Source organism: Thermobia domestica, unplaced genomic scaffold (assembly GCF_964235325.1).
Source record: "Thermobia domestica unplaced genomic scaffold, izTheDome1.hap1.1 HAP1_SCAFFOLD_947, whole genome shotgun sequence".
NCBI classification, from domain to species: domain Eukaryota; kingdom Metazoa; phylum Arthropoda; class Insecta; order Zygentoma; family Lepismatidae; genus Thermobia; species Thermobia domestica.
The window spans coordinates 32501-57784 of NW_027656657.1; the positions used below are offsets into that span (position 1 = coordinate 32501).

The following is a 25284-nucleotide window of genomic DNA, read 5'->3' on the forward strand; positions in this document are numbered from 1 at the left end:
CCCCTATTTTTTGTCCTAAACTTTTTCGTATTCTTTTGTCGTGGGGTCTCACAGACCCCAATATCGTAGACTGTACCTATATTAAAAATTACCACTAACAATTTAATATTATAATTTATAATGACCATCTATATTGAAAATGACAACTAACAATTTACTATTACAATTTACAATCACAACTAACTTAACCTAACCTAATGTCGAAGATTGTATCTATATCGAAACTCACGACTAACAATTTACTGTTACCATTTACAATGACCACTAACTTAACCTAGCCTAACATTTTATTATTTAGCTTAGTATTCATTTAAAAAGCAAATATTCTTCTGTTTTACAATTTAATCTTTATTAATTTTTAAAATACAATTTCACATTTGGTACATTTCAACCAATTTCTCATTATTACAAGAGAACTCGGTTTTTTTCACGTTTATTTACATGTTGCAACAAATAACTGCTTGGTGCTCTGCACAAAAATGTTTGTTGCATTTTTCAGAAACTAGTCTTCTTTTCTGTCCTTCTTCCTATCACAAAGATGACAAGGCTTTCTTGTTTGCAGATGACGCTGAAATTGTTGAAGTCCTTTCAGTTTTGGAGATTCCAAAGTGTTTAATTGCTTCAGTCACTGATTTTGGTATCCGAGCTGACATCTCGCATCTTCGGTGCATAAGAGGCTTTACAATGTCCTCGACAAGGCTGGTTAAAAATTTACCCCTCGCATTGGGTTTATTGCATAAATCTGGTTTTTGAATTTTGAAAATTATAGATGCATTGAGCGCAGAAGCATCTACCATATTGAAGAACACAGCTAATGGCCACCTTCTTGTTTGCCGTTTTGTTGTGAATTTTCTCACCATCTGGTCAAATTTATCCACCGCCCCTTTGGCAACTAGTTGTTCATCCACTGTTACACAATCATTTGGTATATAATAATTTCTACAGTTTGCAAGAAAACATTTCCAAACAAATCGGATGGGGGCAAGTTTGTCTTCTTTCAGTCTATTTACTCGTGTTCATTTATTATCAAATCGACGAAACCTTAGAATTTGATGAAATCGCATTTGTGATATAGAAATATAGTCCCATGACACAAGTTAGCGTTTGCACCTTTGTACATTTCTATTACAGGACAGACCCAATTGCGATCAACCCCTGCCTGAATGCACAGTCCTAGAAATGCAATTATTTCTATCTTATCTAGTGGGTGTGTGCACTTAGAGCTGGAATCGGCAGTAGTCACTCGCCTTGCTTCGAGATTTGTGCATTGTACTATTTCGTCAAGAATAGCATCACTGAAAAATAATTTGAATGTTTCCCATGGCTCGGAATTCCAGTACATTCCGTTTTTCGAAACTCGCAGAGGATCACCACCATTGTTCACAACGATATTTTCAGTTCCTGATTCTTGGCCACTCATGTTTGATTCACCCACTTCATCTTCATTCTCACTAGCTTCCTCAATATCAGCTGGAGGATCGTCATAGTCGTTTTCTGGTGGCAAAACAAAATAATCGTCTTCAGAATCAGTTTTATCTTCGCTGAAATTTGCTTTACTTTCTTCATCACTGTCTTCAAACAGTACGGAGCTAATATTTTGGTCTGTTATAACAGTTCGAGCTCTCTTAGATTCAGACGTAATGAAGAAGAACAAATAATTTCATCCGAAAAAGATAATTGTTTGGAAAACCAATTAGGCATACACTACACTACAATGATTGCTTACAAGGAGAGACGAAAACAGCGGTCACGCTGGCAAATGAAGAAATTCTTAACTTTTTCTTCTCAGATTGGAAGAAATTGCGATCAACTAAGGTCTGTTATGCACGATCAAACTTTCTGTTTCCTTTGCATGCATCAAACTCTGGATGCGCATATTCCTAATTCGATCAAATAACTTGACCAGTGGATGCAAGGTATAATCATTTGTAGATAACACAGTCCCATCTTCTAGACTGTGAATGATAAATTGGCGAGTCACACAAAGTTACGTCACTCCGCAATTTTCCAGTGATAATGTAGAGGGTAGGAATGAGGTACCTACAAATGAATATACCTTGGATCTACCGGTGAAGATATCTAACTTGCCTAATGAGGTACGGATGCTTGGTCGATTTGATAGTAAACTAACACACATAAATACGCTGAAAGAAGACAAACGTTCTCCCATCAGCCTTATTTGGAAACATTCTGTGATTATTAGAGTAAAAGGGAAGTTAAAATGACAAATTTATAAGTTGTCTTTACTAGTACTTTCCCACCTTGCAACAGACATATCGCTCTAGTCCCTTAGCACCATCAACCAGGAGGTAAAATGGGCGGGACGGGCAACCAGATTCCAGTCTATGATAGGTATATCATGAGTTTACGCAAACCATTTTAATTTAAAAAATATATATAAATAGTAGCTTAGATTCTTTTTGACGTTCAAAAATTTGGTGGGGCGTGGGCAACCCAGCCCCGGCTAGATCCGCCACTCCCATCAAAAAAACAAGTACGAACTATTTTGAAATCATTTTACATTAGGTTAATTGTCAGAAAGCCTCAGTAATATATTTTAAAATTTCTTCATAACTATTAGCAAACTGACTCCCAGTTGGGGTCACACAGACCCCACGACAGAAAAAGCAGGGTTGTTTACAAATAAGTCAGATAATTATGGCTTAGGCGAATGAAAATTTGTTATAGTCATACAATATAGTGTAAAAATGAATTTCTGAAGATGTCAGAGATGTACTATGTTATAACTATCAAAATAAGGAAATAATCGAGCCGTATGATTCGTTGGGGTCTGTGAGACCCCACGACATAAAACTGGGGTTAAAGCTTACGAATAAATAAGGTAGACAGAGCTGTTTGAAGAGAAAGTGTAAACACTCAGTTCGTTGGAGTGGTTCACCACAGAGAGGCGCTGTCGTAGTTTTACGATCGCAATTTATATGAAATGCTACGGAAACAAGTGTAAATGTCATACATTTTTCTTCTGTTTTTAACAGTTTATTAATTCACCTACAGAAACGTAGCGTGTACTTAATTGATTTCAGTATTAAATTGTATACTTAGTACATATGTAGCAGTAATTTGATAAACATAAAATTTTTTAAAAAATAATTAAAAAATAACTTCTGCATTGTAAAAAATCGTTGTGTTATTTCAACGACATGCCTATGTGTTAACACGATTGTGTTAAAATATAACAAACGAGTGGTTAGAACAACTCACTCTCCATTTGGAGTTGTGTGTCAAATGCCGGTAGTTGAAATGACATACAGCCTGTGTGTTAAATTAACAAATGTGTAGAATCTTCGGTGTTGTTTTCTGCGTGATTGCCAAATATGTTGGGCATCTAATTATAAAGGCTTATGAAAGGTTGGTGGTTCCTGCCCCCCACCCGGCACTGGAGTACATTTTTTTTACTTGTTTAAAGTGTTTTTTAGACTCAGCATAATGTAAACACATTACGCATATAGGCGATTTAACATATTTGGGGGGAGTAATTTTGTAGTTCATTAACGCTTACGGCACGGCTCAACACCGATTGTGTGTTAAATACGTAACACACACCCTGTGTTAAACACCAACACCGCGGGCTATGTGTTGAACTAACACCGCATAGTGGTAGTCACGCTGAAACCTTGCCCTGTGTTAAAATTGAGTAGAATTAACACAACCATTTTTTACTGTGTGCACCCACAAATTTCCAAACTCTCAAACTTATAATATTTTTCCATCTATTAATAAAGTCTTTGTATATTTTATGCATGGCATTCAGACTAGGGATGGCCACATTTTTTCGAAAAATACTTTCTCGAAAAATGGATTTTTCGAAAACGAAAAACGAAAAACGAAAAATTTTTCGAAAAACGAAAAACGAAAAACGAAAAATTTTTCGAAAAACGAAAAACGAAAAATTTTTCGGAAAACGAAAAACGAAAAATTTTTCGAAAAACGAAAAACGAAAAATTTTTCGAAAAACGAAAAACGAAAAATTTTTCGAAAAACGAAAAACGAAAAATTTTTCGGAAAACGAAAAACGAAAAATTTTTCGGAAACGAAAAACGAAACATTTTTCGGAAAACGAAAAACGAAAACTTTTTCGGAAAACGAAAAACGAAAAAAATTGAAACAGAAGGAGATGGAACACGAAGGGACGAAACGAAACTGATGAGAAATTTGAAGTTGCGAAAGAGCAACATTTCCTTCCCTGCCTGGTTTGATTGAAGTTATAAACAAAAGAAAAGAAACGCATCATTATACAGATAAGCTTTACTCCCTGACTGAAATTGAATAGTATCTTATTTCGCTGATACGGCGTGTTCTAATCGTAATAGCTATTTGAGACTGCTTTTAGCTAGCTATCTCGTACTCGCCTTTGTTGATACGGTACGTGGTTTCGTATTCGCTGTGACTGAATATTTTGGTAACAATAAAAGATTGTTGTTTAGAGAAAGGACACGTGTCCTACGATATCAACACTTCTGATATGTTTATTGGCCTAGTGGGAGAAGCATTAGTTCGTTATGAGGAATACCCAACTGAATTCATTATATCAGTTACCAACGCAGAGCTTGTTTCGAACTATATAAGATAACTGCAAAAAGAGATATTTTCGGGAAGTATTTACAATGGGAAAGTCGAATATATGGGAACATTTCACTCGTGAAAATGATGGTGTTTCTTCAAAATGCAATTACTGTCGAAGTATTATCCACAATCGAACTTCAACGACTGGCTTGTGGTACCATTTAAGATCACGACACGTTGGTGTTATACAGGAAACATCAAGATAGCAGTCACTGGAAGAGATTATTGAGGCCGAGGGTGATCCAGAGATGGAGCCACAAAAGAAACAGAGGTAAGTGATTGTACATTGGTGTCATTTGAATCTTCTAGCCCCCTCCCCGAGTGGGGTAGATAAGATTTATTTAGAGGATACTCGTGTTTGACACTCTTAGAGTAAAAATAAAAAAATAACGTGACACGAACACACTTAGTGGACTATTTATCTTTACACTCTTGTAACTTTTAGAATAATATAAAAAAAGGCTGAAATTTTGTTACAAACTAAGGATGCTACAGTATCACAAACATCCACAAAGATCCAGGCCCGTGCTGGCTTACTAATGAGGGCGGTGGACAAGTCTACCAAGAGGGCGCTCATACAAACGTGATTACGTTATATATATATATATATATATATATATATATATATATATATATATATATATATATATATATATATGTGTGTGTGTGTGTGTGTGTGTGTGTGTGTGTGTCTTTTGGAAGATTTAATTCCTGTCTCCAAGATAAAAAGAAAAGTATAGACCAACCTGGGTGTAGAAATGCCTCGGAGCGATGACCATCCGAAAATTTTCGGAGAAATGCAAAAACAGACATACTCCAGAACAAAATGTCGGATTGAAATTGGGCAAAAGTGAATGTCCATTATTGTTAGTCATAGATTCCATTAGTGTACAATCGGATAAAGTGCAGTGGCGGTGCAAGGGTGGCTCCCAAAGAAACTGGGGGAGCACAGTTGTCTTCAATATTGGGAGACGGGCAGATTTAAGACTTTTTTTGGTGGCGAAGGGGCAGATGAGACTCAGATGAATCTGCTTTCTGAGGTGAACATGTATATTATATATCAGGCGATGTAGATGAAATAGTGGTAAATATCAGTATTACAAATCAGTGCCATGAACTTATTCTGAAATCTGAATACATGCATATTTGTAATTGGTATGCTTCTACTTAGACCGCATTAAATTTTAGGACACTTATTTTATAATAACTTAAATAATGACTTTCCCAAAACTATGAAGAAAGAAAATAAATTATGTATGACGCAAGAATACTATTATTTGAGAAAAATGATGATGATCTCAATAGCATTATAGGAATCGTTACAGGAATTAAATAAATAGACTAACAATAATTAAAGACGAATTTAATGTATTGAAATTGGGGGGCAGGCTCCCCATTTCCTCGGGATTTATGCCCTATCTACAGCTGATACAATTTTCCAGCATAAGGAGAGGCACATATCCTTTTCTGACACTTATTGCAATTTGTGTCCAAGTAACGGGAGCTGAATTAATACAGATTGGTGTGACGTAAATACGCCAGGATACGAAGTTCAGTTTGAAATATGAAAGAATACGATTCTTTTTTTAAAATGAAAAAAGCCAAGAGACATCAATTTCATCTCACTTTCCTTTGTGGCAGTCGGACACAAATCATCACATTTCTCCCCCAAAAACACATTTCAAATCGAATTATTGAGGGGACAGTCCCCCGTAGTTCCAAGGTTGGGGACATGTCCCCCTCATCCTCTCGGGATTTGCGCCAATGACTATATGAATTTACTATATAGAACTGATATACAGAAGGACAATTAAAACCACTTCCCTCTAAATTGGTGTTTCGCAGGGTGCTGTATGCGCGGGACGCACTGCACCCTTCACGGGTTCTTCACCCACAGTAACAGCATGTATTCATTTTATAGAACTAAGCCATACAGAAAAATAAATAAAACCGTTTATCTTTGATGTTGTTTTGCAAGGGTGCCTTGACGGGTTCTTTTTCAACGATAACAGTATGTATATTGTATAGAACTGTGCCACACAGAAGCACTAGCGGATCCAGAGGTATCGTTTGGAGGTGCGGTTCGCTTTCTTGAAGATGAGATAGCCTAAAAGTGACCAGAATTTTAATTTGCAAAAATGGGACACATATGAATCCGGGGCTGGAGAGGAGGGGGGGCGTAAACCTGATTCTCAGATTATATTTTGTGACCCGATTTTATTATTATTATTATTATTATTATTATTATTATTATTATTATTATGAAAGTATATTCTTTCTCTAGAATTAAATTAAATACGAACTTCCGTTTCGGAGGCGTGGCGGTATCATAATTCACTTCACACTTAGTCACCACAATATATCAGATGCACTGTCTTGCACAGTACTTACACAAAGTACTATATTGACGATTGCATTTATATGTCACCTGTTATCTGCCACGAGCCTCTCCCATATCTCCTCTGTGTATATAAATATAGCTTCCCTTTGTTTCACTAAAGTGATCGCAAGAAAACATGAAGTTTGATATAACTATCAATTTCATTATCCAATAGAATGCCTTGACGTTCGTCGACCCCTATCCATGACATTTTTTTTTCACTGTCTCTCTGATCTGATCTTTGATCTATGGCGCTATGGAAAGAACATTTCCTGAGGGCAAGATGTTGGATTTCCGTTACGTTTCGTTTTGCTAAACTCAATATTTCACCATGATTTCAGTTTATCAACATTATTGACATTTTCTTAAGTGCGCGTTAAGATTGCGGCTACATAAGTCGTACCAAAATCTTCTGATGTATCAAAGATGAAGAAAACATTTCTATGATTGGTATAGAACCCAGGATTCACGAGGAGTTGGGGAGTCATTGATAAGCCTTGACGTTATGTGTGCATGGAATAGTTCATTTCTCAAGAAAAGCTCCCAACTATACTCAATTGATGCATTTAAAGATGAATGTGTAAGGAATTCAATTTCTGGTACATTTTTAACTTAAGCAGGAGAGAGCAAGAAGACAAATATAGGATACTATTACAAAAGTGTAAACCTCTATACATACGGTATTTTGATTTGTTGCTTGAGCTTAACGTTCCATGGTAGTGACATGACGGCTAAAGGAGACGTGCACTTATTGATTGTAATGGAATCCGAACCACATTTTTCGTTGAAATGTACCCTCAACGGGAATCAAACTGGGGACTTTAAACACCGTATAGGGTATTTTGTCCGAATACTCTGCTTTTGCAGTGGTATAATTGAGTATGTAAAAAAAAAAAAAAAAAAAAAAGACCAGACGAGGAAGAGGGTGTTGGAAATTGGCTCTATTAATTAATTTCTTAAAAGCAGCATTTAGAAACATGTATGCCTACAACAACAATAAAATTATATTATAGTAGCCTTTACCTAGGTGGGATTTCGCTCCCAGACCCCCAATTTGTTCGGAATACGGCCCTGTACAATGTAGAAAATGCTTCTACGTGTATTGTGGCACAATATTTTGCGTTCTCCCTTCTGTGTCTTTCATATACATATAATTGAATCGAGCTAAAACGCTGTCACGAAATTCAAACACCTCGCAAGGCATTTTAGTCAACCCTCACCTATTTTTTTTGCCTTTCTACTGTACGTTAAGTGGCAAAAAATGCTCAAATACATGTTTCATTATTTTAAATGAATAATCAAATTAGCAACTTTCATGTCTCTAGCCGTAAGGAATCCCGAAATATAGGCATCTTATAATAATAATAATAATAATAATAATAATAATAATAATAATAATAATAATAATAATAATAATAATAATACAAAACGCTGAAATATATATTGAATTGTTTTAAGTGAGAAGTCCATATATCTAATTCCATGTTTCTAACCTTCAAAGATTCTTAGATATTGATATCTTATTATGATAATTGCAATCCCCGCCCCCTTTTCTTTACACCTCTTTTCCCCATTTTACTGAAGTATCAAAAAATGTTGAAACGCATTATTTTAAATGAGAAATCAAAATCAAAATTTCAGCTTTCTAACCTTAAGGGATTCGGAGAGATGATAATCTTATTAAAATAATTCCCACCCCATTCCCCCTTCCTTTCTTTGAATTTCCCAAAAATCCTTCCTTAGTGATACCTTAGATCGAAAATCTTATCTACTGTCCGAATTTCAAGTTTCTAGCTTAAGCGGTTTGGCCTGTGCGAAGATCAGGACGACTTCTTTATATATGATTACAATAACAGCTTGTAGCTTGTATTATTTCCTAAGAAAAGATGAAATGCCATTAAAAGTCACAATGAATGTTTCCGTGTTGAACCCCAAAAGTCACAGTTCTTTGTTGATGTAGTAGCTAGCGGACATACCTTTGATAATTGATGCATGAGGTTCTGTGGTTTGATACAAAGTAAGTGAACATAGAACGCACTGCAGTGGTTCAGATCCAACTTTAAACTCTAGTTCTCGTTCTGTAAAGCATCGCTTTTGACAAACGACATAAATACATATCAATCAATCAACCAACCGAAAAGTCTCCTTTTAGATTCAGAGAGCTTTTCGGTAAGGAGCGCTGAATATTCTATATTTCTCTTTATTCAAAGTAAACGTAATTGAAGATTCGGGTTTTGAATCACACATTTTTTTCTAGGATATAGTTTTAAAATATACATTTTTAGTTCAAAGAGTGATCCATCTTTCCTTCTTCCTACAGCTGTTCGTTCAACGAATAAATCATTCTCGCTCGTTTGCGGCTTATGGTGACAGTCTCAAGGAACTAGGGACAGAAGTATTCACAATTCAAATATGTCTATATTAAGTACCATACATTTTGATTAGACTCTGCTAGGCTTGTCACACAGATTGGATCGGCCAGATTGAAAAGACAATATTTTTATTTCCGAAAGTAAACTGGAAGTAAAATACCTTTGGGGGAGCGGTCGCCCCCTCTGCCCCCACGTGGTCGTGGATCCACCAATATACAGAAGAATAAATTAAACTTTTATCTTTGATGTTGTTTTGCAAGGGTGCCTTATGTAAAAGGCGCACTGTACTCTTCACGGTTTCTTTACCCACAGTAACAGTAAGTATTTATTGTATACAACTGTGTCATACCGCAGAATAAATTAAACCGTTTATCTTTGATTTGGTTTCACAAGGGCGCCTTACATAAAGGGCGCATTGTACCTTTCACGGGTTCTTTACCAACAGTAATAGTATGCATTCATTGTACAGAACTATGCCATACAGAAGAATAAATAAAACCGTTTATCTTTGGTGAGGTTCCGCAAGGGCGCCTTATATAGAGGGCGCACTGTAACCTTCATGGGTTTTTTACCAACAGTAACAGTATGTATTCATTGTACAAAATTGTGCCATACAGAAGAATAAATAAAACTGTTTATTTTTGATGTAGTTCGCGAGGGCGTCTTATGTAAAGAACGCGCTGTATTCACCACCAGTTCTTTAGCAATAATAAATCTAAGAATTTATTAGATCTATATATATAAAAAAGTTGTACCTTTATTTATAATGAGATGTTTGGGAGGGCGCACCGGGACATGTCCCGGTGTCCCGGTGGGCCAGCACGGGCCTTCAAAGATCCAAATGTTTTAGGCTTCTATAATAGTAATAAATAATAACTTGGACGGGACATGCACATCCACAGCACATTAGCACATTACATACTATGATCATGATATGATTTATTTCAAATAAATAGGTACAAAGTTGTCATCATAGGTATTCTGCCATTATTGGCAAGTCACTTGCCGCAACTGAGAAGCTTCCATGCTCCTTAGTCTTCACGTAAGGGATTGAAAATTTGACTTTTTTTTTAGAAAGATTTTATTTCGATAACTGCTTGGATGAGTATCATATCCAACAACATAGAAGGTTTTCAACGGACGTAAAGATCATAATGCAGTTTACAGCAATTTGATATCTCAAACTGATCTGGAGATGTGATACACATTGGTAAAGTTTGCAACACTGGTTAAAATTATGTAATTGCAAGAATTTATTGTAATTACAAGTACCAAAATCTGTTTCTGTAATGTTATAAAAGCAAAGAGAATCAAGATACATTACGAACAATCCCCAAATACGTCATTTTTAGGAGTATCACTATCAGTATTCACGTTTTTCATATCTCCTGAACGATTTGAGATATCAAATTGCTGTAACGGCCCCGAGAAGTTTACGTCTTTTGAGAATCACCTACGTGATTAGACGTTCTGTTTATGTAAGAAATTTTTCGAAAAAAGTCTAATTTTTAATTTCTTGTATTCATTCGAAATAAGCCATGGTCATAGTATTCGACACTAAGGTATTTCGGGTTTGCATTTCACTGTCCGTCTCACTTCTATTCATAGACAGATCCAGGGGGGGAAAGATTATTCACCTCCCTGAGTTTCACAATCACCAGTGCTGCAAAAGTCGGTGAGAGAGAAAGAATCTTTCACTACCTTCTTTCCTCACCGTTGAATTCGTCCTGAATCCGCCTCTGCTTTTATTAATACTATTATCAGGTTTCTAAAGTTTAGATGCTTGTCATATTGCAGCGTCCTTAATTTGCAACACTGAATAACAATTTTGTGTTGTAAAGTTTCGTTTAATATTTAGATTTGAGATATGTAATAACATGGCATAGTGGCGTTAAAAATATAACTTTATATTATGTTGGAAACACTATTAATTTGTTGGTACTGCAGAGTTTATTAGACAGAGTTCCCTTGTCGTTATTTGCATCTTACAAAATTCCAGCCATTTTTGTCAATTAGTTTCAAAATTACATGGGCGTATCAAGATAAATGGCCCATCTCAAATTTTTATACTATAAAGTGGAGAAGTTCCATATAATATAAGCCTAATTAATCATTTTTTTTTCTTTAAATGTAAAATCTCAAATGATTGTTGTGTTTTCTTCTTTTAAAGACTCAAAATATTTTTCAAGTGAAAAGAAAACATATAAATAGAAGATTCGCAATCTAGTTTTTATTTTAAGCTCAACACCTTGCAAATGTGTTCCGATGATGATGAGGATATTGGTTTTAGTTTAGCGTCCTACTCAGCTATAGAGACGTGAACTCAGCATAACATGAGATACAAACCACTTAAGCTCCAGGCTGGAATCGAACCCGGTCTCCCGAACCGAAAACGCATACGCTAAACATATAGTCACGAGGGACCTCGAATGGGGCTGCGTAACTAAGGGAGATGCTGATGAGCAAAATAATGGATGAAATGGTGCAACGCTATGAAATGAGGAAACGGGAGAACCCCGAGAAAACCCAGGAGCACGGTGTTTGTCCACCACAAGGTCCACACGGTGCGAGCTGGGATCGAACCAGGGACCCCAAGCACCGGAGGTGAACGCTCTACCACTGAGCCACCGCGCCCCCATAGGAAATTGTTCAAGGTTATGTACATACAAAGCTCAAGCGACTGAGACATTTTCTCAGGTCAACATGTTCTCTCAAATTACGAAGTATTGACTGTATCCTATCGTCAACTTTCATATACATGGCTTTTCCGTTCTTTTGAGTAATGCTCAGCATTTCCATTCTTCTGAAAACATGATTACATATAGAATCTTCCCTCAATAGTCTTCACAAGATTGGAAATGTGCAGGGGTTCTGGATAATATTTTGTTTAAGCATTTGTGTCAGTCTTCTACTGCTTTATTTGTTCGATTCCTGTAACTGCTACAATTCCAACTTTCCGGAGAAAAATTTCGATTTTCCAGCCATTGCTCCTAATCATTGAAGACTTCGACTCTTCGTCTAATCGGACAGCCTCCATGTTGATCAACAAACCATCAGAAATATACTCTACGGGTACTAGTGCCAGTGTTGGACACATCCGGACGTGACTGCGAATCTCTTTAATCTTGAGATTAGGGATGGCCACATTTTTTCGAAAAATACTTTTTTGAAAACTAAAAACGAAAAACGAAATTTTATTCGAAAAACGAAATTTTTTTCGAAAAACGAAAAATTTTTCGAAAAACGAAAAATTTTTCGAAAAACGAAAAACGAAAAATTTTTCGAAAAACGAAAAACGAAAAACGAAAAATTTTTCGAAAAACGAAAAACGAAAAATTTTTCGGAAAACGAAAAACGAAAAATTTTTCGAAAAACGAAAAACAAAAATTTTTTCGAAAAAACGAAAAACGAAAAATTTTTCGAAAAAGCGAAAAACGAAAAAACGAAAAATGAAATTTCCGAAAATCGAAAAACAGATTTTTCGAAAAAGGCCATCCCTAATTCAGACAAAACCCAAGTTACATTTTAAAATATAATGAAACTTCTATAAACCGGAACTTCAATAAAGTGGAAATCTGTCTATAACGGAAACTTTTCAAAGTCCCGATGTGTCTATATATTGCTCTTCAAATTTATATAAAACGGAAATCTGTCCAAAACGGATGAAAATGTCAGACCCATTGTTTTCCGTGCTTTATGAAAGTTTCATTATAAAAATAAATTGATAACATAAATAATATTTTATTACAAGTAGGAAATATAGGCCTACCTACAACTATACTGCAAGATTTCTTCGTTGAGCCCTGAGTCAGTAATTAGATACTAGCAATTTTTGAAGATTTGAGTGATGATTTTGCGATTTTTAACGACGCTAACTCCTTCTGAGTTTTCTTTGAGCGAAAAGAGAAACGGCACTTGATACAATGTAAAACCAATTTGGGAATTAGTTCCATGGGACGAATGTTCCTTCCTACATCCCAGCACTATGGCCTCAACTTTGATTTCATTCAAACTGTCCAAAGTATCATAAATATATATGTCACCTTACATGCTTTTATTAGATACAATGTTAGCGGTCACTACCTGCTTTTCTGCCTCTAATAACACGCTAAACCCTTCTTGAGTTGGGTACATTAGAAATGAATTTCCAGTCTTTTAATTTAGTGAAGACAGCGCCGTTATTTTCTTTTCAAGGTGTTCTTCGTAGTTTGCTTATACAACATGTAACTACATTTAGTGAATTTTGACTCTTTACTATGTAACCTGACAAATGATAAACGAGATCTTCTTTTGCAGTACTGCATTTTGGAAGTGGTGGAGAATTACTTATCCAGTCACATCATCTGTACCCTTTTCAACCAAAATCAACTTGAAAGTGTTATTTTGTAATGCCTTTTTCTTAAGTTATTTATTTTTTCTTCAGTGATTTTTTTTGTCAAATTTCTCATTTGATTAACAAAAGTCTTGAGAGAAATATTATTTGAGGTTCGCTGTTTGAACTTGAAGAAAGCACTTTTTTTTTACAGGAACATAGTACAAAGATTCCAACATATGAAAATAAACAAAGTCAAGGGTAAAATGGTAATCATCACATGACAATGATCTTATAATTCCGAAATGTCATTCCAGTGGATCCTGATTAAATTTTGATGTTAATATGTAGGAAAAACTAGTATTCCACAAATATTCGGCTATTTCCAATGTACTTTGAATGGTGACCCAAAGATATTCAAGTGTTCTTTCAGATGCGAAAGTGTTTTTTGTGTTGTTGATTAAATACATGTTCTGCAGAGTTTTATGGTGTGTGCAATTTTAAAGAGTCCAGAGGAAGGGATCTTAGTGTTCAAAGCATCGGCAAAGTCATTCATGTCAGGGAGGAAACTACGCTCTGGTGAAATCTGAAATCGATCGCAGCGCCACCCTAGACTTGGGGACAAAAGAAGGTTGACAGTTTATATGGACTAGAGCGGGAGAATTCATACTTTTTCTTCAAAGCGCTATGAGGTAGATGAAAACTTTCCTCGGTTCCAGGGACATAAAAAACCTAAATACAGGCCTCGCTAATATTGGCCAATAATGACATTGTACAAAATCGAAAAAAACAGCTGATTTTATTAGTTTCATCAATTTGATGGTAAGTGTGAAAGTAAAAAAAAAATGCAAATAGCTCTAGTTTTGATTTTTAAAATATCTTCACGTATTGACAACTTTGAAAAAATAAGAACCTTACTTAACGTAAGATGGCAACCCAGTTAACACTGTTGATCTTCACAGTTGTGTAAGGAATGCAGTTCTGTATAAATTGTGTATTGAGGCCAATTTCCTGAAGTTTTGTACAGAAGTTAGTCATAATGTGCGAATTCTGTCGAATACCAATGAGCATTTGTAGGGGTGGCCATAGGCAGTTGACTTTGTGTAAGCATTGCAGGTAATTTCTGTTACATACATTGTAACACATAACATTGTTCTTAAAATAGCCTTCCACTGTTACTTTGACTAAAAAATCAGTGATCAGGATAAAATTTTGGCACCACGAAGTTTTTTTTTCTGCGAAGCTAGCTGAAATTTCCAGCGCGGCCACTTGCCAATGTGATATGCGAACGACCAAGTACAGACTCATATTGTGACATTTCGACATTGTTTCAACAATGGAGCAAATAGTGAACCAAGTTATGTGCGCGTTCACCGAAATCTCCAAAGCGAACAATTAAGACATTCAAAAAGGTTTTGCTGGTAATTATCTTTCTCTAAACAGGGTTTTTGAATGGAATAAGAGATTCAGTGCTGTAAGGGAGTCTATGGAAGGTAAGAGTGCACAAGTTCAAGTAGATCTGTCAAAGTAACTGAAATAATTGTCAAAGTTTTGAAAATCATTTTGCATTAACGAAATGCAAATCTCAATGAAATATCAACCTTGTAAGAAGTGAATAAGAAAACAGTTTCCCAAGTAATAACGGAGGATTTGAAGAAACGGAAGCTAGGTGTACTTTTCTAACATATTTCTTGAATTAATAGAAAAAAGAAAAATTCCTCCTCTCATAAGTAAAAATTGTTTGTGTGTTACCAGAGCCCGAATACTTTCCAGACCTGTCGTATGTGATTAACTTCCATTCCTCTATTTAAACACGTGTCTGGAAGTGCAGTTTTTACTATTTCTCCCATCCACAAAGCAATAACGAGGATTTTCAACAACTTTAAAGCCCTTGGCTTCCAGAAATCATTCCATGACTTACTGATTCGTGTCGTGCAAAGATATGTGTGAATTAAAAAGGACTACTTTGTAGTACAACAAAGGTAAATTTACTCTACTTGTGACTCATTTATTTTTCATTTGTTTTCTACTGCCTCATTTCCTAATAGTCAGGCTATGTAGTTACAAACAGATTGTTTCTAGTGATTATCAATCGTTACATGTATTACCGTGTTCAATATGCTTAACAAAAGAAAATACTAAAGCCTCTGACAAACATCTTGGCATTTCAGCTAAACGAATAAAACGCAAGCTCTGACGCGACGTTGCCAAGTGTTAAGGAGTGTGGCTATGGCTAAGCAGACGAACTACAGCGCGATCAGGTGGCAGAGGATAGACGTGGATGTGTACAAAATAAATGTGGCAATAGCGCAGGCCTCTCATTTGCTGGAAGCATTTAAAAGGAACTTGGAGCACCGCCTTCAAATGCCAAGATGTTTGTCACGCCGTTTAGTGATGTAAAGTCGACAAGTGTTACTTATCTTCGTTACTCTGCTTTTGATGGATTAGTATCATAAATATTGTTAAAATAACTACTTAACATATTAACTTACCTCAATTCCAGTTCCACGTAATACTATGCAATGGGCAGCAGTAATAACCCACTCTGGGGTTAAAATGGCAGCTCCACATTGATGATGTTTGCCATAATACGACCGAAGTTGCGCAACGTAAGGAAATTGACCTGGGACAGTTACGAGTTTGTTTGAACATTTAATTGACAGAACAACAAATACGTATTTACTAGTCACATCATGTTGTAATATATGGCTGTACCAGGAGTATATTTTTATTTTTTCTTTTAACATTGTATAATATAATTGCAATATAATATAATTGCAAATATTTTTTCTTTCCATTTAAGTTATTCTGAAAAGGGAGAACTTTTGGTTTTTAAACTCATGAAATTCAACTATGAAATCATTGCTTGAGATTGAAGTTGAACTAAACTTCTATAGATAATCTGTCAGCTATCCACGTTGTGTTTGCTTTTTGTAGATAATTCTCTAGTTGCTGTTTTGTTTACTTAAGGTTGGTTTAAAGAGACAAGTTTTGCCGATAGATGGTACTACAGTCTTCGTATCTCTCCCATGTATTTTTTACCTTTCTCGAAAATTCACGATTTCTCTTACAAATTTCAACCTACAGACTTCAAATTTTTAGAAAAGGAACTTCATAATCTATCGAAGGCAATAATCCGTGCCAATTATTTATTTAGAATTTTCTTCATTGTTGAAATGGCTTCATTGTTGAAATGAATATCCAGACCTTTAACAATGGAACTGTTTCAACAATGAAGGAAATTCTAAATAAAAAAAATCGGCACGGATTTTTCTCTTTGATAGGTTATGAAGTTCCTTCTTTAAAAATGTGAAGTCTTTAGGTTGAAATTTGAAAGAGAAATTGTAAATTTTCGTGGAAGATAAAAAGTACAAGGGAGAGATACGGAGACTTTAATCATATCTATCGGCAAAATTTGTCCCTTTACACCAACCTTCAAGCACATGACCATGACTTCTTAAGTTAACATAGATAATTTGTCAGCTTCAAAGTTTTGTTCTTCTGTTCTGTTAACCATCTTATGTACTCCAAGTAAATACTTGGTTCCAGAAGTATTAATAATGTATGAATAAATGGATGACTATGACTATGTGTACGTGATGTTTTGAAGTTAAAAGAGAAGACACTCACATGATAGATTAAATGTTCCCCTTTCTAAACCTCTTAACACAAAGAGCGAAAACAACAAGTTTAATTTCAAATATATAAACTGAGAAAATTCACAGATACATTATTCAGTATATAATGTATCTGTGATTTATTAATGTATCATAAAATTATAGACGCGTAACTACCGCGAGCACTCATCTGAAAAAAGTCTTTTTCTCATCCACCCAAAGCATATAACATATTTTAAGAACTACGGTTCTTACTGACTGGCTGCTTAGTCTTAATTATTTCGATTATTTCAACTAGATATTTAACTCTTCGTCCTGAATTCATTTTTCGAAACTCAAAATCTTAACATACTTCAAAATATAATTCTTATAGGCCTATACATATTTCATTATTTTATTCTAAGGAATCTTGAATTTGTGAATCTTGTACGTAATTAACACTTTTAATTTTTACCAACAATAAATACGGCTTTCTCTATCTGGGATTTGCCGCGAAAAGATCCTACATACTTTCTTTAAATCCTTCAAGAACCTCAGGTTCTACTACAATGTTAATACAAATATGGATGTTTCATTTCAGCCCCAGTGACTGTCCACTTCAAAAGAAATTCTTATTATGTAAACCTAAGAACTTCAACATAATTCTCATATAATATAGTATTAAATTCTAATATACTGTACAATGCATGATGCTATGGATTACTATTAAAAACGCATGCCGTTTATGATGTTTGACTTTTTGTGGGTACGTATTGTACATATTTTCTACATTTCAGTTTCTAAAATACCACAAAATGTACAGAAACGTACAATATTTTTCTTCTTCTCAATAGTATTTTGTCTAGAGCTGGAAGCAGGCCCATAGCCAGCCCAAACGTGTAGGGGGCCCGATCCAATCACATTATAGTTCATTTGCAAGCCTACTATGAAACTTTTAGGATGGGCCAGTGAAAAATTTTTTGGGAGCCGGCTGTAAGGAAAAAATGCAATAAGATTCTCAGTTCAACGTCCCACGGGTATGCCCTTTAGGGTAAAGGAGACGGATGATTAATTAAAGCGAATGTTTGTGAAATTGTTTCCACTGTCCCATTGGAAATCGAATCCGGGACCACTTTTACCAAAGCTGTAAGGAACTAAAAGAAGAAAGTAAGCGTAAATTTATTTTAGAGTGCAGTGGCAATTCGTCATCTAGCCAGATGGATGTGTAACACTCGAGAACTTACAAACACTCCCTTCTTTTATCTTTTACACACATTCACACTCTCTCACTAGAAATGACCGCATTATTTTTTTTCCAAGGAATGGCCAAAGACACACAAGTTCATCGCGAATGCATACGCACATTAATGCACGTGTGCACACAACACTTCAAGTAATACAAAAATTACGCATAACTATATAACTATTAACTGAACTAACTATTAACTTAAAGAAATAGTACTACAGAATTAAATATATAAAATACAATATTGTTTGAGTAAGTATATCTGTTTTGGCATTTCCTTCGAAGAACTGAAACTCCGAAAATACATGGATGGGCCTCATTCTGCTTACAGTGATTTCCCTGATTTGGATTTGTGAAAGTGCAAAATCATTGCATGATCCTACCTCTTAACACTACCACTATTTTACAAATTTAAGTGATGCCTGTAGTTTCGTCCTCATATTATGGCAATATAATCAGCATCTTTTTCCCGTCCTTAATAGCATAATGGCATATATCCAATTTGCGTTGCAATGCACCAATTTCAAAAGGTTTCCGTTTCGTCGTGGCCTTCAAGTGCTAGCTCAAAGACTCCACAAAATATGACAAAGTAAAACATTTGAAAAAACACGTCTCTGTTTTTTGTAATTATATTTCTCTATTCTACGACTACATGCACTGTCAAGTTGATGTATAATATTATGCTTTCCCAAAACATTTAACTATAATATCACATTTTTGTGTAAATCAAATATTGTGAACTTTTGAATTTTTGAGTGTTGATATGCTTAAGTCTATATAAAAAAACATTTATCTGATCCTCCAATAAAGCGAACTGATATCACACTTAATTGAAGTATAAAATCGTATTCTCTTTTATTTCTGCTTCAGTAGAGGGGATTGAAAGATGCTGTATTTTATTGCGCCTTTGCCCCTAAAGTTTGTAATATTAACACTTTAAATGTGCACTATTGCCTCGCGAAAGATGGCCCCGAAGTTCATTTACCATAGTCTGCTTTACCCTTGTTAGTTAACTTTGACCGGGCTTTCCTCGTGTTACTTCCATACAATACATGTTCTAAGCGAGGAAAGGAGTATTAAAAATATACTCCAAAAAGGGTGTTTCTGACAAATGTCTCCCCATAGGAAGATGGAACTCGGCATTTAAATTCCTCCTTTCAAATCTGTTACCACGTGGTCCATTGTTTTCGGAAATTCCAACTCTAGCAAAGAAAGCAAAGACCTTAATTTCCTATTTTGTGTTCATAAACTGGCCAAAGCGAGTAAGCATTTTAGCTGTTTGAAATAAATCTAGAAGATAGTTAGCAGTTGGATTCATTTGGATCTTTGTCATTTCACTTCGATTGACATGCTATATTCTATTGTAGAAGAGGTTTGAATATTTCGAAAATAATATTTCTATAAACTTATTCTTCTCGTTCCAAGAATGAGCATTTCAAGTAGTTTATGACTGATCTTTAAAGATTATTCCAGCCTATATTTTTAACGAATTGTGTATTCTATATTTGGATTTTAGAATATATTTACGGATCTTTTGAATCCGTATTAGGAACCTAGAAGCACAATTTTAGGAAGCTAGAAATCAAGTTTAATTATGGGTTACAATACTTCAGCGAGCGATCAATTTTTATACGCAGAGTCGTGGCTTTAATCTATTTTGGGTTACGTGGAAATTGCTCCATGATTGGCTTGTAGATTAATAGGGACCTTTCACAATACACAAATCATTCATCTTTCCACAAACTGATAGTTCTAAGAGTGATCAGTTGGTTCATTGGGAGTTTAACATCCCTTTCACACCGAGACTATGTGACACATGGTTCTACAAATTAACTTGGGATCAGAAACTAAATGATATCTCATCAGGAATCAATCTAATAGAGTTAATTCCATAAATGTTACATTCTTTTAATTCTTACATAAGTATTCTCAAATAGAATATGACCTTCCAGAATACGTACTGTCTTTCCATTTGGTATGAACACTAGTTTATTAATCGCATTCTCATTAAATAGTGAACATGGTTTCTTTTTACTACATACTGAAACATCTAATAATAAAAACAAAATACAGTCGCTCTCACAATTGAGCGTACACTTGTAGTTATTATGTTAAAACTACTATAACGTCTACGTATATAATATTTTGTTTCGGTAAATTAGCATGGATCTATGTTGAAAGAATTTGAGGCTTCTTTAGCCAATGTAAGTAATAATTTGATGTGTTTCGAAGGACGTATGCGTACTAAGTCCGCAGAATATTGAAAACCAAGACACAGAATTGAGCGTACACCTTAGTATTTGTCTTCATTGCAAGACTCTAGAGCGGGTACAACCTTGCAATAAGCCTTAGTCAGTGATCATTGTGCTTCGTCAATACCTACCTTGATACGTCGAATGTGTTTTGTGTGAAAACAAGAGCAAAATGACTGGTAGAAAAGAGACAACTATTGAAATCAGAAACTTTATAGTGAAACTCGCTTTACAAGGTAAGTCATCGCGTCAAATTGGACAGATCGTGGGTAAAACGCATTCTACAGTGCAAAAAATTGTTGACAAATTTAAATATGAAGGGACAGTGCGCAATAAATGAGGGAGGGGTAGAAAATCTATTCTAAATGAGCGAGAGCAAAGAAATGTAGTTGTGCAAATAAGAAGAAATCCACATCAAAGTGTGCCAAAACTTCCCACAAAAATTGCATTTGAGACGGGAAAAGCAATCTCGTGTGAAGCGGTACGTAGGACATTGAGAAGAACTGGATATCATGGTCGCATAGTCAAAAAGACGCCATGGATAAATGAAGTCAACAAACGTAAAAGATTGGCGTTTGCTAAAAAGTACATTTCACAGCCTCATGCATTCTGGGATTCAGTGATATTCAGTGACGAAAGCAAGTTTAACGTGTTCGGGTCAGATGGACTGCAGTATGTGTGGCGGCGACCCAATAAACAGGTATCAATAAAGCCCTACAACAGGAAAATCTGCGACCTACTGTCAAACACGGAGGTGACTCCGTAATGTTGTGGGGCTTTATGTCCGCCTCTGGTGTCGGCAACATGGAGTTTATTAATACCACAATGGACAAATACGGGTATTTGTCAGTGTTAAAGAATAACATCAAGGAAAGTGCTAATAAGCTTGGTATGGGCTAGTTGTATTATTTTCAGCATGACAACAATCCCAAGCATACTGCCCATATTGCCAAACTCTGGTTATTATATAACACTCCAAAAAGTTTGGAAACTCCACCACCGTCTCCGAATTTAAATCCAGTTGTGAATCTGTGGTGGAAATTAGAAAAACAAATGCAGAAAGATAAAATAGCGAATAAAACTGAGTTGAAAAGAATTCTGCAAGAAGAGTGGAGCAAAATTCTTCCTTCAGTGACCCACAAATATGTACATTCCATGCCTAAAAGGTTAGCTGCTGTAATAAAAGTCAAAGGAATCGCTACCAACTACTGAACTTTTTTTCCTGTTCAATATTCAAATGTGTACGGTCAATATTCAAGTGTGTATTCAAGTGTGTACGCTCAATTTTGTGACTCCAAAAACACATACTATTTTGTTTCTTATTTTTTACTCATTACTGAAATAATGATTACGAACAAAATGTATTCTAATTTCTTCTAGATCTGTTCAGGAAGCAATATTTGAAGTTTGAAATACCTACTTCACTTATGTAGATGTCTTTTATGCATTTTTATGTTAATAAATAAGGTGTACGCTCAATTGTGAGAGCGACAGTATATTAATATTGTTTCTTTCCTCTTCTCTTTATGTTTCACACAAACCAGTATTTCATTGATAACAATGTTTTTCTTTAAAAAAAAGTGTGTTCAGTTCAGAGTTAAGACAGAGATAAGACAAGCACTTGAAAAAGCCTCAGGTTATATTGCTTTGTTCTTCTGCCCCGTGGTGATTCACCAACTTGCTACGTTCATTTCAATTACCGTACTTATACTGTATATTTAGTTTCGTTGTAAGCTTATTTTTATATTTTATTAATGGAAAGAAATCTAGAACGCCGTTACTTTTGATCTATCTAGGTAGAGTCATACTTGCAGCCTTATATTGTTACTATTACCTTAGATAAGAATAAGAAAAATCTAAGAGAATGAAACCATATATAAAACACTAATACTACAAATACTGGCTGTTCCTACGGCGAAAAGAAGAAAGTAAATACTACAAGTAATGGCTATTCCTTAGAGCAGCGTTTCCCAACCGGTGTGCCGCGGCACACTGGTGTGCCGTGAATGGGCCGCTGGTGTGCCGCGAGGAATCGAAAAAAAAATATTAATTTTATAGCAATCAAATTGCAAAACGTAGGGGAAAATGTATATTTGTATTTCACATTACTTTGAACCTCTACTTTCAATCTACAATTTTAAGTTTCATACCAAGTTACTGCTCTCTACATTTCTAATGTTGAAAAAAAAGTATTTGTTATCATTGTTATGACCATTATTGCTTCTTTATTGTTGCAGACTATTTCGTAACTTTAAAATTTAAAGTATCATTCAATCCTTTCGACAAAGTACCTACATTTGTGCTTTAAAAGTAGAAGACATTTGTTTGTTCGTTCGTTATTTAGTGATCCTCCTTCTTAGTAAAAGGTTGGATACAGTTTTTAAAAAGAAAGCGTATTTTTATAAACCTGAGTCCAATATTTCATTGCTTGTTTTCTACTTTTAAATTAGAATAAAAAATAAGCATAATGATTTACCACGGGGGAAAACCAGTGATAGAGCTAGAAAAAATACCGCTGTGTTTTATATTTATAAATAATAATATCTGTAAGTGTGCCGCGAGAATCCAAATAACACCCATAGTGTGCCGCAAGTTGGAAAAGGTTGGGAAACGCTGCCTTAGAGACAAAGAAAGCAAAGAAAAGAGCACTTGACGAAGATTCGAACATGGATCAGCTAATTGGTAGGTTAGAACGTTACCCACCACGCCACATACTCAGGTGCTTGTTTTCTTCCTATACATTTTAAACATTCAGCTTGTGATTTTTGTTATCTGTCGTCTTACTATATAAGAGTTTCTCTGCTTTCCCTGCTTATCACACTATTCGTGTTATTTATTGTGTAAATTGCATTTACAAACGTAATGTATTTTGTTGTTTTACCAAGACCCACAAATTTTTAAGGTCAATTACATTAAATGAACTGATTTTCTCATATCTTCCATCGCTTCAAAGCGCAAGAGATACTATCTCGCGAAAAACATTTATTTTCTTATGTGACAAACAATACTTTAGTTCTAATATTTCTTAAATGTAAGTTCTCTTAGTTCTCATAGGATCACTTGATCCGTAGCAGAGATGTCATTATCCGATGATATTCAACAAACTTTAATCACTCAATCAACGCAAATGAGAGATAACGCTGTGTTTTATGTGATGATTAGACTGTGGTTAAGAGAGCAACAAATGTTATCTCAATGACACCAAACTCCAGCAGAGTAAGGTAGGAAACTTCTATTTTAAAAAGGAGTGTTAATTTTTTTGTACATTATTACTTATATTGCATTCTATAGATCGAAATAATGACATCCTTAACTGTCATATGATCGTAAAGGATATAATAGTAGTGAAGTTTGTATTTGATAGATGAAATACACTATTATGGCGTTGCCAATTACGTTGGACTTGCGCACTGCTGATCAATAATTAAAAGAAAAGATATGTCATAGAATCTGTTACTGCAATGAGTATTTTCAGTTGACAATAAGGAATTGCGTACCAAATATTTAGATTTTTGTCTTCTCTGAATAGTCTTAGCAGTGAGTGTACGAGGATGCTTTCCCATACAAATTATCTATGAACGAATTTACAAAATGTGTCTTCTCTTAGGTATTGCTATGAATGGGGAGTATTCAAAACGTTTGATTTCATCAATAAATATAATTATAAGCATTTAATTTACATTTAAATTTGTAAACTGTGTGGATTTATAAACTGTTGTAGCCACAAAGCCATTATTTTCATCGTTAAATGATTTAGGTTAGAACTGGTGTTTACTTTTATAACTAATTCTATTCACTGTAAGGGTCAGTTGGGCCATTCACAATCTAAGAATTGCAACTGAGATTATAGTTCTACTTACCAGGCAGAGACGATTCTCCACCGCTTAATTTTGGTCCCCCAATAATGATTCCTCTTTCTAAAAGTATAGATAAGAAAAGTAAGTAAATAAAACTATAGAATTTCAATATCGAAGAATCAGAATATGTTTATTTTGAATAGATTGCAAGCATACTGATTTCATCTCAGAAACTTCTACAATACTGTCTATATTTGTATCAAATATTATTTTCCTTCTCAATTATACACTAGTTTACAACTATTATAGGTAGGAAAAAATTGGATCATAAAAAATCGGGTCAGTCAAAAACAACTGTATCCTAGAGACATGTCAATTGAGGTTATTACATTTCTGCTGTGTGCAAAATGTGAACTGCAGTGCTTTATAATATAATTTATCTCCGCCCTTCTGGAGGAGGAATTGAGGAAAACGATGGTTCAACACAAGATAATCCAAGATTACCATGAACTGGAAACGCATACATTATCAGCAATGAGTGGTGAACGCACTCAGATCTTCCTTTTGAGAGAAATTTCAAAACCTTTTTTCCCACAGCCTTTGAACAAGCGCTTCATTAAGGATTAATTTATATATTTTACTCCTCATGGAGGGGTGCGCGAGCCCCACGCTCCATTTCTGGATCCCCACATGCGATACCCGAACAATCGTCAGATTCGTCACTGCAATGCTTGTCTAGCTAGCT

At 35.1% G+C, this 25284-nt stretch overlaps 1 long non-coding RNA gene across 1 annotated transcript in view; it reads right to left on the reverse strand.

Annotated features, from left to right (window-relative positions):
- LOC145677491 (uncharacterized) overlaps positions 1-24664 on the reverse strand; it is a 25299-nt gene extending 635 nt beyond the window's left edge. The window contains exons 1-2 of the long non-coding RNA XR_014129849.1: positions 24603-24664; positions 16141-16271 (exon numbers count right to left, since the gene is read on the reverse strand). This is a non-coding gene — a long non-coding RNA (uncharacterized LOC145677491). The remainder of the gene's footprint in view (positions 1-16140; positions 16272-24602) is intronic.
- Between the last annotated feature and the right edge of the window lie 620 nt (positions 24665-25284).